The 11,776-nt window shown below is 41.8% G+C and overlaps 1 non-coding gene across 1 annotated transcript; it reads right to left on the bottom strand.

The window, feature by feature from the left end:
- Window positions 1-5,419: 5,419 nt before the first annotated feature.
- Window positions 5,420-5,526, bottom strand: LOC141722619 (small nucleolar RNA R71). The gene has a single exon (XR_012575630.1). It is a non-coding gene; the product is annotated as a small nucleolar RNA R71 (small nucleolar RNA).
- Between the last annotated feature and the right edge of the window lie 6,250 nt (window positions 5,527-11,776).

Raw genomic sequence — 11,776 nt, 5'->3', positions numbered from 1 at the left:
TGGATCACCAATAATCAACTCAAAACGATGAGCTTTATTCCAGACAGTCTGTCTTGGAAGATTTGATCTTGATGATTCACCTCGAAACACATTGGGATGTTGTGTCCTACTAGTTGATCCTTCAGCATCTCCCCCTGAGTTGTTGTCAGGTTGACTTGATGATTCTTCGTCAGTAGCAGTGGTATCTCCATTGTTGCCAATGTTTCCATCATCATTACCTTGAGTATCATCATGATTAACAGGTTCTTCACCAGCAACAACCTCAGGTTCTTGATCATGTTCTGATTCTGAATCTGACATATTATCAAACTTCAGTTTCTCAGAAGGATCTTCAGTTTGGATACTAGGGAGTTTAGTGTCATCAAATGTAATATTTATACTTTCAGTTACTTTGTGTTGATCAATGATATACACCCTGTATGATCTTCTTCCATATCCAACAAAAATACCCTCATATGCCTTTGCCTCGAATTTACCACGACGATCATCTCCATCCTTGAGCATGAAGCATCTGGAACCAAATACATGAAAGTATTTGATAGAAGGTTTCTGTTCATTCATAATCTCACAAGGAGTTTTCATGAAGTCTTTGTTGATTAGAGTTCGATTCTGAGTATAACATGCAGTATTGACAACTTCAACCCAAAAGTATATTGGAAGAACTGATTCACTTAACATCGTTCTTGCAGCTTCAATCAATGTACGATTCTTCCTTTCTACCACTCCATTTTGCTGAGGGGTTCTAGGAGCTGAAAATTGTCTGGTAATCTCTTTGTCTGTACAGAATCCATTGAGAAGTGAATTCTTGAATTCTGTTCCATTATCTGACCTTATTGCTCTAACAGGGATATTAGAATCTAACTCGATCAACTTGATATGATCAATCACAACTTGTGGTGTTTCATCCTTAGAGTGAAGGAATAAAACCCACGTATACTTGGAATAATCATCAACTATCACAAGACAGTAACACTTCTTTGACATCGAAAGAAAATTAACTGGTCCAAATAAATCCATGTGCAATAATTGCAGAACACCAGTTATGGAGGATGTGTCAGTGCCTTTGTGACTTGCTTTCTTTGACTTTCCTTTCTGGCAAGCCTCACACAATCCTTCTGGGGAGAATTCCAGCTGAGGCAGACCTCTGACCAATTCTCTTTTGACAAGAGAATTCATTGTTTTGAAATTGAGATGGGAAAGTCTCTTGTGCCATAGCCAGCTCTCATCTAACGATGCCTTTGAATAGAAACAATTGACTTCAGGATTGCTTCCAGAGTTCATGTCAGCCACGAATAGATTTCTTTCTGGATTCCCATCAAGGAGGGTTTTTCATTTTTCTTGTGCAGAATCTGACACTTCAGCTTGTCGAATAAAACATTTTAGCCGTTGTCACAGAACTGACTAATACTAAGCAGGTTGTGTTCAAGTCCTTGCACAACATACACATTTTCAATGATAACATACCAGCTAGCAAACAGCCATATCTCTCAGTTAGACCTTTGCTGTTATCTCCAAAGGTAACCACTGGGCCAGCTTTCTCAACCACATTTGATAGCAGGGCTCTATCTCCGGTCATATGTCTTGACGATCCGCTGTCAAGAATCCACACTACCGGTTGTACCTGTTTAATGCCCTGCAATACAAATGGATTAGACCTTCTTCGGAACCCAAGCTTGGTTGGGTCCGACATACTTGTAAAATTGGCCTTTATCAGGCAAAACAACATTCTTAGCTTTAATGTTCTCAACTTTCTCAATGACTGGACATTTGACCTTGTAAATAGCCTTGACAAATTTCTGTTTAGGCTTAGGTACAAATGTCTCCTTTCTAGCTTTAGGAGGACTAGCAGTCTTAGACCTATCATGCTTCCTATTATTCACATGCTGACGAGGAGTAGTCTTATCATTAGAAACATGCTTATCATTAAAGTAAGCATACATCAAATTAAAAGCACAAGACATATAATCAGGAACACCACATGCTTTATGAGAGGGATTAACAACAGGCAACTTATGCATGGTAGACATGGCATTTTTGTTATCCAACTCATGTGTGTCCGAGTTAGTCTCAGTTGCTTTCACAACTTTGACTGGAACCTTTGACATACTTGACTTGGAAATAACTTTCTCATTAGCAAGATCTTCAGCACGGATTTCTTCTTGAATAATAAATGAGGTCTCATCAAATGGTTCAGCAATTGATTTTTTATAGAGGGGTTCATCAACACCCTTAAGCACATGTGGTACTTCCCTACCTTTAGCACATACATGAGGAGGGGAGTTTATGTCTAATTCTCCAATAGCAACATTATAATCATAACCTACTCCAGATGTTTGATTAATAGCTTGCTTATTGTAGAACTCTTTAGCCTTAGAGCAAGAATTAAAGTAAGCTTTGACCTTAGTCTCAAGACCGGTGATCTTGTCTTTGAGAATAGTTTCGAGTTGTCTATAACAGTCAACTCTATTCTCTAGAAAAGATACTTGTTCTTTTAATTTATCTTGATTAATGTGCACAAGTCTTAATTCATTGACCTCTTTCTCAAGGTCTTTGATTTGTTGATTTAACATTTTATTATCACGACGAGCACAATCTACGGAACCTCCTAGATGATAAACTAATTCAGCATCAGTAAATTTTACCTCTTTTCTTGACGATGAGGTGTTTGCATCACTAGCCATGAGAGCAAGATTCCCAACTTCTTCATCTTCACTGTAAGTATCATCCTAGCTTCTTCCCTTTGCCAGGTAAGCCCTTTCAGATTTACTCTTCTGATTAGAATCATAAGAGTTCTTCCTAACTTGTTTTGGCTTCCTGCATTCTGTGGCAAAGTGTCCCAACTCATTGCAGTTGAAGCATCGAATGGTGCTTCGATCAACCATCCCTATTTTGTACCCACCACTGCTGGTGTTAGAGGATGAAGATCCACCTTTCTGGAATCTGTTGTAGTTGGACTTATACTTGAACTTGGGATTCCTCTTGAATCTGACATTGGAGAATCTCTTAACAATCAGGGCCATTGACTCATCTTCCAATTGCTCCAGTTCTTTCAAGGAATAAAAATCATCTTCTGATTGATTTGTAGTAGGAGTATCAAATTCTGCTACTATCACATTTTCTTCAGCCTTGGAAGACTGTACCATTCTTTCTAAATGTTGAGATTATTGTTGTTGTTGTTGTTGTTCAGCTACTAGAGCAGTAGACGTGCTGACCACTCTTCTTTTCCCGTAGACTTCCTTCTGCTGAATCTGCTCCAACTCATAGGTTTTTAACACACCTGATAAGTGGTATTTTATACCACTTAGAACGTCTTAAAATGGCTTAAATTGGTGTCTTGAAATCAAGTATTTTGTGTATTTGATGCGTTTTTCTAGTGTTTATGCATTTCAGGGTTTTAGTTGCATTTCGGGGAAGGAATCATCAAGAATAAGCCTTGGCATGTGTTCACCATTGCGAGAGGAAAGAAACGGGCAGATTACGGCGAAGAAACGGAGAAAAATCAGATTTTTTCCAGTAGAGGTCTGAGCGCCCGCTGAGCGCCCGCTCAGCATTGCTGAGCGGCCGCGCAGCAAGCTGAGCGCCCGCTCGCCCGCTCAGCTATGCTGAGCGGCCGCGCAGGGTCGGGAAAAAAGACAAATTATTTTAGGACTTCTACTTCTGTTTGGTTTCCACTTCTATGAAATCTGAGTTTTATGGGACTATTATATAAGTAGATTTGAGACGTTTTCACAAGTGTGGATTGAAGAAGATTGTGTTTTTACGCAAGAAGCGAAGGAGATAAGGAAGAAGACCGATTTAGCATACCGCAACGAAGAGGAAGCATATCTTCTTGTGATTCTTGTTTCATTGTAATGTTGGATGCTAGTTTTCTTGCTTTGAACTTATTTACTCTTGTGACGTACTCTGTTTTAATATAATTAGTTTAGTTATTATTTTCTTGTGTTTGTTTATCATGATTTCATATGAACCCATGATGACGATAAGTACTATTATGGGCTAATCGTGATCATGGGGTTGCAACGGATTTATTATGGAATTCTTTAGTTAATCGTTTAATACTTTAGTGTGTGATGATTGCATGATATCTAGTATTGGTTATGCATATTCCTCTTATGTGCATCGCGAACATATAAGATAGGGTGTTAATCTCTTGTGAAGCGACGGTGGATCTTGAGATTTAGAACTTGCCATGCTAGCATAGGTTCATGTACGTTGTGCATGATTAGTGGGTAACTCTAACAGTTTTATTTGCCCTATGTAATCAAAAGGAATAACTTGTGCTTAAATCGTTGTGTTGTCAATTTCTGTAGACATATGGGAACTCAACATAATTGATGACTATTCAACTTCTATCTTAATTGTGGATGATTGGTAGAATGGTATTAGTACAATGAAAGTTGGCTTTTATCAGTGTCGTGTTATTCGATTAATATCATCAATGTCACATGCTAAAGGTAATAACAATGGCTATAGAAGGAAGTAATAATGAAGTTGTGATCTCATGAGTGTTTATTTATTGATAAATTGAAGTGTTAGTTAAGTGATTAATTAAGTAGTTAATTATAGTTAATATTTAATCAACAATTTTAAGTGTTAGTGTCTTAATATTGAGAAGTAATCATACATTGGTGAGTGAGTTTAATTAGACAATAATTTAGTCTGAGTCTCTGAGGGAACGAACTAGAAAATATTCTATATTACTTGCGAACGCATATACTTGCGTGAATATTAGCGTGTGTTTTCGCCCTAACAAGTTTTTGGCGCCGTTGCCGGGGACTCGGCGTATTTGTTTAGTTTATGTACTTACCATCATTGGTCATTAGGACTCAGTGATTAGGACGTAGTAGTTACTTATTTTTTTCCGGTTGTGTTTCAGGTACTTTAGCAAGCGTTTATACAAACTCGTTCTCGTGCTCGCAAGAGGACTTTAGATACAGCTGAGGAGATAGACGAAGTTCTTGATATTCCGGAAAAGTTAGATTTTGAGGATTCGGATTCAGGAACTGAGCAGAAAGAACCAGTAAACATGGGAGATCGTATTGTTCAAGCTGATCCAGCTCTTATGGATTTTTCTTGGCCTAAAATTGATGACATTCAGTCAAGCATCCTTCATCCGGCTATTCAAGCTAACACCTTTGAAATCAAGCCGGGCACTATTCAGATGGTGCAAAATTCTGTTTCTTTTGGAGGAGCGGCAACTGAAGACCCCAACATGCACATAAGGAATTTTGTCGAGATCTGCAGCACTTTTAAGTATAATGGCGTGACTGATGAGGCTATCAAGTTGAGACTTTTCCCATTCTCACTGAGGGACAAGGCTAAAGACTGGTTACATTCTGAACTAGCTGGGTCCATCACTACGTGGCAAGATCTTGCGCAAAAGTTTCTGGTGAAGTTTTATCCGATGGCAAAGACTGCTGCTATGAGGAGTGCTCTTACTCAGTTTGCGCAGCAACCTACAGAATCTATGTGCGAGGCTTGGGAACACTACAAGGAAATGTTGAGAAAATGTCCACATCATGGAATGCCGGATTGGATGGTGATCACTGGTTTCTATAATGGTTTGGGGGCCCAATCTCGGCCCATGCTCGATGCAGCAGCTGGAGGTGCCTTATGGGCTAAAAGCTATACTGAGGCGTATAATCTTATAGAGACGATGGCTACAAATGAGCATCAAAACCCAACTCAGAGGATGACGTCAGGCAAGGTAGCAGGTATTCTGGAAGTTGATGCAGCCACCGCTATTGCAGCCCAGCTCCAAGCGCTATCAATGAAGGTTGATTCTCTGGCTACATATGGAGTTAATCAAATAGCTATGGTTTGTGAGCTTTGTGCAGGTTCTCATGCTACGGATCAGTGTTCTCTTGTCAACGAATCTGTTCAGTATTTGAATAATTATCAGCGATAACAGTAGCCTGTGCCAGCGACCTATCATCCTAAGAACAGAAATCATCCAAATTTCAGTTGGGGGAATAATCAGAATGCTATTCAGCCACCATATCAGCAAGGAGTGAGTAAACAGTTTAACCCACCTGGATTCCAGCAACCACAGCAGTATGCTACAAGGCAATCATATCCTCAACAGGGAAGTACAGCTGCACCTACTAGTGCTGATTTTGAGGAACTTAAGTTGTTGTGCAAGAGTCAGGCGGTTTCTATCAAGACCTTGGAAAATCAAATCGGTCAATTAGCCAATGCAGTGCTCAATCGTCAACCTGGCACTCTTCCCAGTGACACGGAAGTACCAGGCAGGAAGGAAACTAAAGAGCAAGTCAAGGCTATTACCTTAAGGTCTGGAAAAGTAGCTGATTCTGAAAAGGCAAAAGAAGTAGAAGCTGAAATTAGAGATGAAGAATCTAAGCAAAAGGAGAAAGCGGCGGAACCAAGGAAGACTACTGTTGAACACACTCTGCCTGAGGCTAATACATGGGAGAAACAGCTCTATCCTCCACCACCTTTTCCTAAGAGATTGTAGCAACAAAAGCTGGATAGACAGTTCGGGAAGTTTCTGGAGGTGTTCAAGAAACTTCACATCAATATACCTTTCGCTGAGGCTCTTGAACAAATGCCTAGTTATGCGAAGTTTATGAAGACTATTCTTTCAAGGAAGGTGAAACTGGATGACCTTGAAACCGTTGCTCTCACGGAAGAATGCAGCGCTGTTCTGCAGCAAAAGTTACCACCAAAACTGAAAGATCCAGGAAGCTTCACCATTCCTTGCACCATTGGCACTCTGACTTTTGACAAGTGCCTTTGTGATTTGGGAGCAAGCATTAATCTGATACCGTTGTCGATCTTCAAAAAGCTGGATCTGCCTGATCCAAAACCCACATACATGTCGCTACAATTGGCTGACCGTTCCATTACTTACCCAAGGGGCATAGTTGAGGATGTGCTCGTCAAGGTGGATAAGCTCTTCTTTCCTGCAGATTTTGTTATTCTGGATTTTGAGGAAGATAAGAAGATTCCCATAATCTTGGGAAGGCCTTTCTTGGCTACTGGCCGTACCTTGATAGATGTGCAAAAAGGTGAACTTACTATGCGGGTCCAAGATCAGGATGTGACCTTCAATGTATTCAAGGCAATGAAATTCCCTACAGAAGATGAGGAGTGCTTAAAATTGGATGTGATTGATTCTGCGGTTACTTCGGAACTCGATCACATGCTAATGTCTAATGCATTGGAAAAGACCTTAGTGGGGGATTTTGACAGCGATGATGAAGATGGCAACGAGCAATTACAATATCTGAATGCTTCTCCCTGGAAGCGAAAGCTGGACATACCATTTGAATCTCTGGGTACTTCTGACCTTTAGAATGCTGAAGGGAAGCTCAAACCATCAATAGAGGAAGCACCTACCTTGGAGCTCAAGCCATTACCTGAACACTTGAGGTATGCTTTTTAGGTGATTCATCTACGTTACTTGTTATTATTTCATCTGACCTTTCAGGTAGTGAGGAAGACAAGCTCTTAAGGATTCTGAGAGAATTCAAATCGACTATAGGATGGACCATAGCAGACATCAAGGGGATAAGTCCTTCATATTGTATGCATAAAATTCTGCTAGAGGAAGGTAGTAAGCCAACTGTGGAACAGCAGCGAAGACTGAATCCCATCATGAAGGAAGTGGTGAAGAAAGAAATTCTGAAATGGCTGGATGCAGGCATCAATTATCCTATTTCTGACAGCTCGTGGGTGAGCCCCGTACAATGTGTACCTAAGAAAGGAGGTATCACTGTGGTCGCAAATGAAAAGAATGAGCTCATCCCTACTCGAACAGTTACAGGATGGAGAGTATGCATGGATTATAGAAAATTGAACAAAGCCACAAGGAAGGATCACTTCCCTCTTCCATTTATTGATCAGATGCTTGACAGATTGGCGGGTCATGAGTATTTTTGTCTTCTAGATGGTTATTCCGGGTATAATCAGATTTGTATTACACCAGAGGATCAGGAAAAGACTACCTTCACTTGTCCATTTGGCACGTTTGCTTTTCGCAGAGTTTCGCTTGGGTTATGTGGCGCCCCGGTCACTTTTCAGAAATGTATGATGGCTATATTCTCTGACATGATTGGAAATAACTTTGAAGTGTTCATGGATGACTTCTCCGTCTTTGGACACTCATATGATGAATGTTTGAATAATCTGCGCGTCGTACTCAAAAGATGCGTGGAAACTAATTTGGTGATCAATTGGGAGAAATGTCATTTTATGGTGCGTGAAGGCATTATCCTTGGGCATAAGGTCTCTAGCAAGGGTCTGGAGGTGGACAAGGCCAAGGTGGGAGTCATTGAAAATCTTCCCCCACCTAATTCTGTGAAAGGAATCCGTAGTTTTCTTGGTCATGCGGGTTTTTATCGGCGATTCATCAAGGACTTTTCAAAGATATCTAAGCTATTGTGCAATTTGCTTGAGAAAGATGTGCCTTTCAAATTTGATGATGAATGTTTGGCAACATTCGAGACTCTCAAGAAGAGTTTGATCACTGCACCAGTTATTACAGCACCAGATTGGACAGAACCGTTTGAGATGATGTGTGATGCGAGTGATTATGCGGTAGGTGCAGTTCTGGGACAGCGCAAGAAAAACCTCTTCCATGTGGTCTACTATGGGAGTAAGACCTTAAATGGTGCCCAATTGAACTACACCACTACTGAGAAGGAGCTTTTGGCTATAGTCTTTGGGTTTGAGAAATTTTGATCGTATCTACTTGGTACGAAAGTAACGGTATTCACTGATCATGCAGCTATTCGCTATCTAGTTTCCAAGAAGGATTCGAAGCCGAGACTCATTCGTTGGGTGCTTTTACTTCAGGAATTTGAGTTAGAGATCAAAGATAGAAAAGGTACTGAGAATCAAGTAGTTGACCATCTCTCTAGATTGGAGAATCCCGATTCTACTTCACAGGATAGGACTTTAATCAATGAATCTTTTCCGGATGAGCAGTTGTTTGCAATTCAGGAGGAAGAACCATGGTTTGCAGATATTGTAAACTATCTCGTCAGCAATGTAATGCCTCCTAATTTGACATCCGCTCAAAAGAAGAAGTTTTTGCATGAGGTGAAGTGGTATATGTGGGATGAACCATATTTGTTTAGACAGGGAGCTGACCAGATCATCAGGAGATGCATCCCGTTCTGTGAGACGGAGGGGATATTATGAGACTGCCATTCCACGGTTTATGGTGGACACTATGGTGGTGAGAAGACGGCAGCTCGTATTCTGCAAGCAGGTTTTTTCTGGCCTACTTTGTTCAAGGATGCTCATCAGTTTGTTTTAAGGTGTGACCGTTGCCAAAGAGTGGGAAATTTGTCAAGGAAGGATGAGATGCCATTAAATGTGATGCTTGAAGTCGAGGTCTTTGATGTGTGGGGAATCGATTTCATGGGGCCTTTTATCTCGTCTTGCAATAATCAGTACATCTTGCTGGCAGTCGATTATGCCTCAAAATGGGTCGAAGTTAAAGCTTTACCGACAAATGATGCAAAGGCAGTGCTAAATTTTCTTCATAAGCAAATTTTTACAAGGTTTGGAACACCTCGGGTAATCATAAGTGATGAAGGATCGCATTTTTGCAACCGTAAGTTCACTTCTATGATGCAACGTTATAATGTGAATCATCGAGTAGCTACTGCCTATCATCCGCAAACAAATGGTCAAGCGGAAGTGTCTAACAGAGAGATAAAGCGCATTCTAGAGAAGGTTGTTTGTCCGTCAAGGAAGGATTGGTCTTTAAAGCTCGATGAAGCTGTTTGGGCTTACAGAACAGCATACAAAACTCCACTTAGGATGTCACCGTTTCAGTTGATGTACGGTAAGGGATGTCATCTACCTGCGGAGCTTGAGCATAAGGCCTACTGGGCATTGAAGAAGTTGAACCTAGATTTAGATGCAGCTGGTAAGAAAAGAATGCTTCAGCTTAATGAACTTGATGAATTTCGACTTCAAGCGTACGAGAATAACAAAATGTATAAGGAAAAGGTGAAGAGGTGGCACGATAGGAAGCTACATCCTAAGTTATTTGTGTCAGGGCAACAAGTTCTTTTATTCAACTCTCGGCTCCGACTTTTTCCTGGGAAGTTGAAATCAAGGTGGTCTGGACCTTTTATTGTCAAAACTGTGTTTCCACATGGAGCGGTGGAAATTTTTGAGAATGATCTGGACCAAGCATTCAAGGTTAACGGTCAGCGGTTGAAGCACTACTATGGGGACATGGCAAACCGAGAAGTGGTTAGTGCCATTTTGTTGACTACTTGAGAAGGGTATGAAACGTCAAGCTAATGACGAAAAAGAAGCGCTGCGTGGGAGGCAACCCATGAATTGTTGTTGCAGCAACCCTTAGAAGTTAATAACCTATCCAAAAACACAAAAAAATCAGAAAACAGGGGCTGAAAAAAAAATTCCAGTGACCCCCTGAGCGCCCGCTCAGCTTTGCTGAGCGACCGCGCAGCAAGCTGAGCGCCCGCTCAGTTTTACTGAGCGACCGCTCAGGGGTCGAGTACCAGAATTTTTTTACAGTTCAGAAAAAAAAACAACACAAAAACAGTTTTAGCCCATAAACCCACGATTTGTTCCCACTACCCCATCATTTTACTCCTTAATTCCCAAACCCTAATTTAATCCACACCCTATATATACATACACCTATCCTACATATCTCCCACAAAACTTCCTACACTTAAACCCTCTCACAAACATCAAAAAATCAGTTCTTACACACTTTTATTCACGAATCAATGGCACCCAAGAGAGCACGCACTATTGACAGCAGCAGCACAGTTCCTACTGCTGATTCATCGAGGGGTACTGCTGCAAGGCCTCGGTTAACTGACAGAGCTGCGGAGGAGGAGTACACTAGGCTGTTGGGGAAGCCGATTCTGAAGGAGAGGGGGTTTTTACCATCGGGGAGGGATGGTGAGTTGCTGCCCATGATTGCAGAGAAGGGGTGGATAGCTTTTTGTGAGTCACCCGAAGCAGTACCGATGAGCGTTGTTCGCGAGTTCTACGCGAACGTGAAGGCCGAAAAGAATGGGTTTTCTGTGGTCCGTGGGCTGACGGTTGATTATCATCCTGCGGCGATTCGCCGTGTGATTGGACAGCGAGAGAGGAAGCCCGAGGAAGAGAACTGGAATGAAAGACTGCTGAGGATTTTGACTTGGATTTGATTTGTGCGACTCTCTGTCGACCGGGCACAGTTTGGACCTGCAGGACCGGCACTAATGAGTATCGTCACTTTCCGGCGATCGCCATGAACAGGTATGCCCGTGCATGGAATGCATTTATTTGTGCTAATATTTTGCCTTCTTCGCATGCACACGAGGTCACAGTTGAGAGAGCACAGTTGTTGTGGGGAATTCTGAATGAGTAATACTATGTGGACCTTGGTGAGTTTATCTACCAAGGAATTCTGAAGTTTTTGAGGGGAGCGAAGCATATGAACATCCCTTATGCATCTACGGTTATGAAGCTATGCTGAGCAGTGGGAGTGAACTGGCCGGCTCATGAGCAGTTGCAGTTGCCAGCAGCTCCGATTGATTCTGGCACTCTGAATGGGATGCAGGAGTGGACCGGTGGTGAGCCTGAGGAGCATGGGCTGGGTTATCGTCTTCCAGGAGGGCGTCCAGCACGAGGTGCTACTATGGCTAGGCCAGGGCGTGATGAGGCTGGTTCTTCGAGAGCTCAGGAGGGTGCTGGGATGGTTGATGCCCAGTATAGGAGGCTTTCACGGCGGATGGATGCCATGTATGAGACGCAGAGCAGGTTTTCTCAGGAG

The sequence above is a fragment of the Apium graveolens genome, chromosome 4, assembly GCF_009905375.1.
Source record: "Apium graveolens cultivar Ventura chromosome 4, ASM990537v1, whole genome shotgun sequence".
In the NCBI taxonomy this organism is placed as follows: Eukaryota; Viridiplantae; Streptophyta; class Magnoliopsida; order Apiales; family Apiaceae; genus Apium; species Apium graveolens.
The sequence above is the reverse complement of the archived record's forward strand: the minus strand, read 5'-3'. Positions and strand labels throughout refer to the sequence as shown.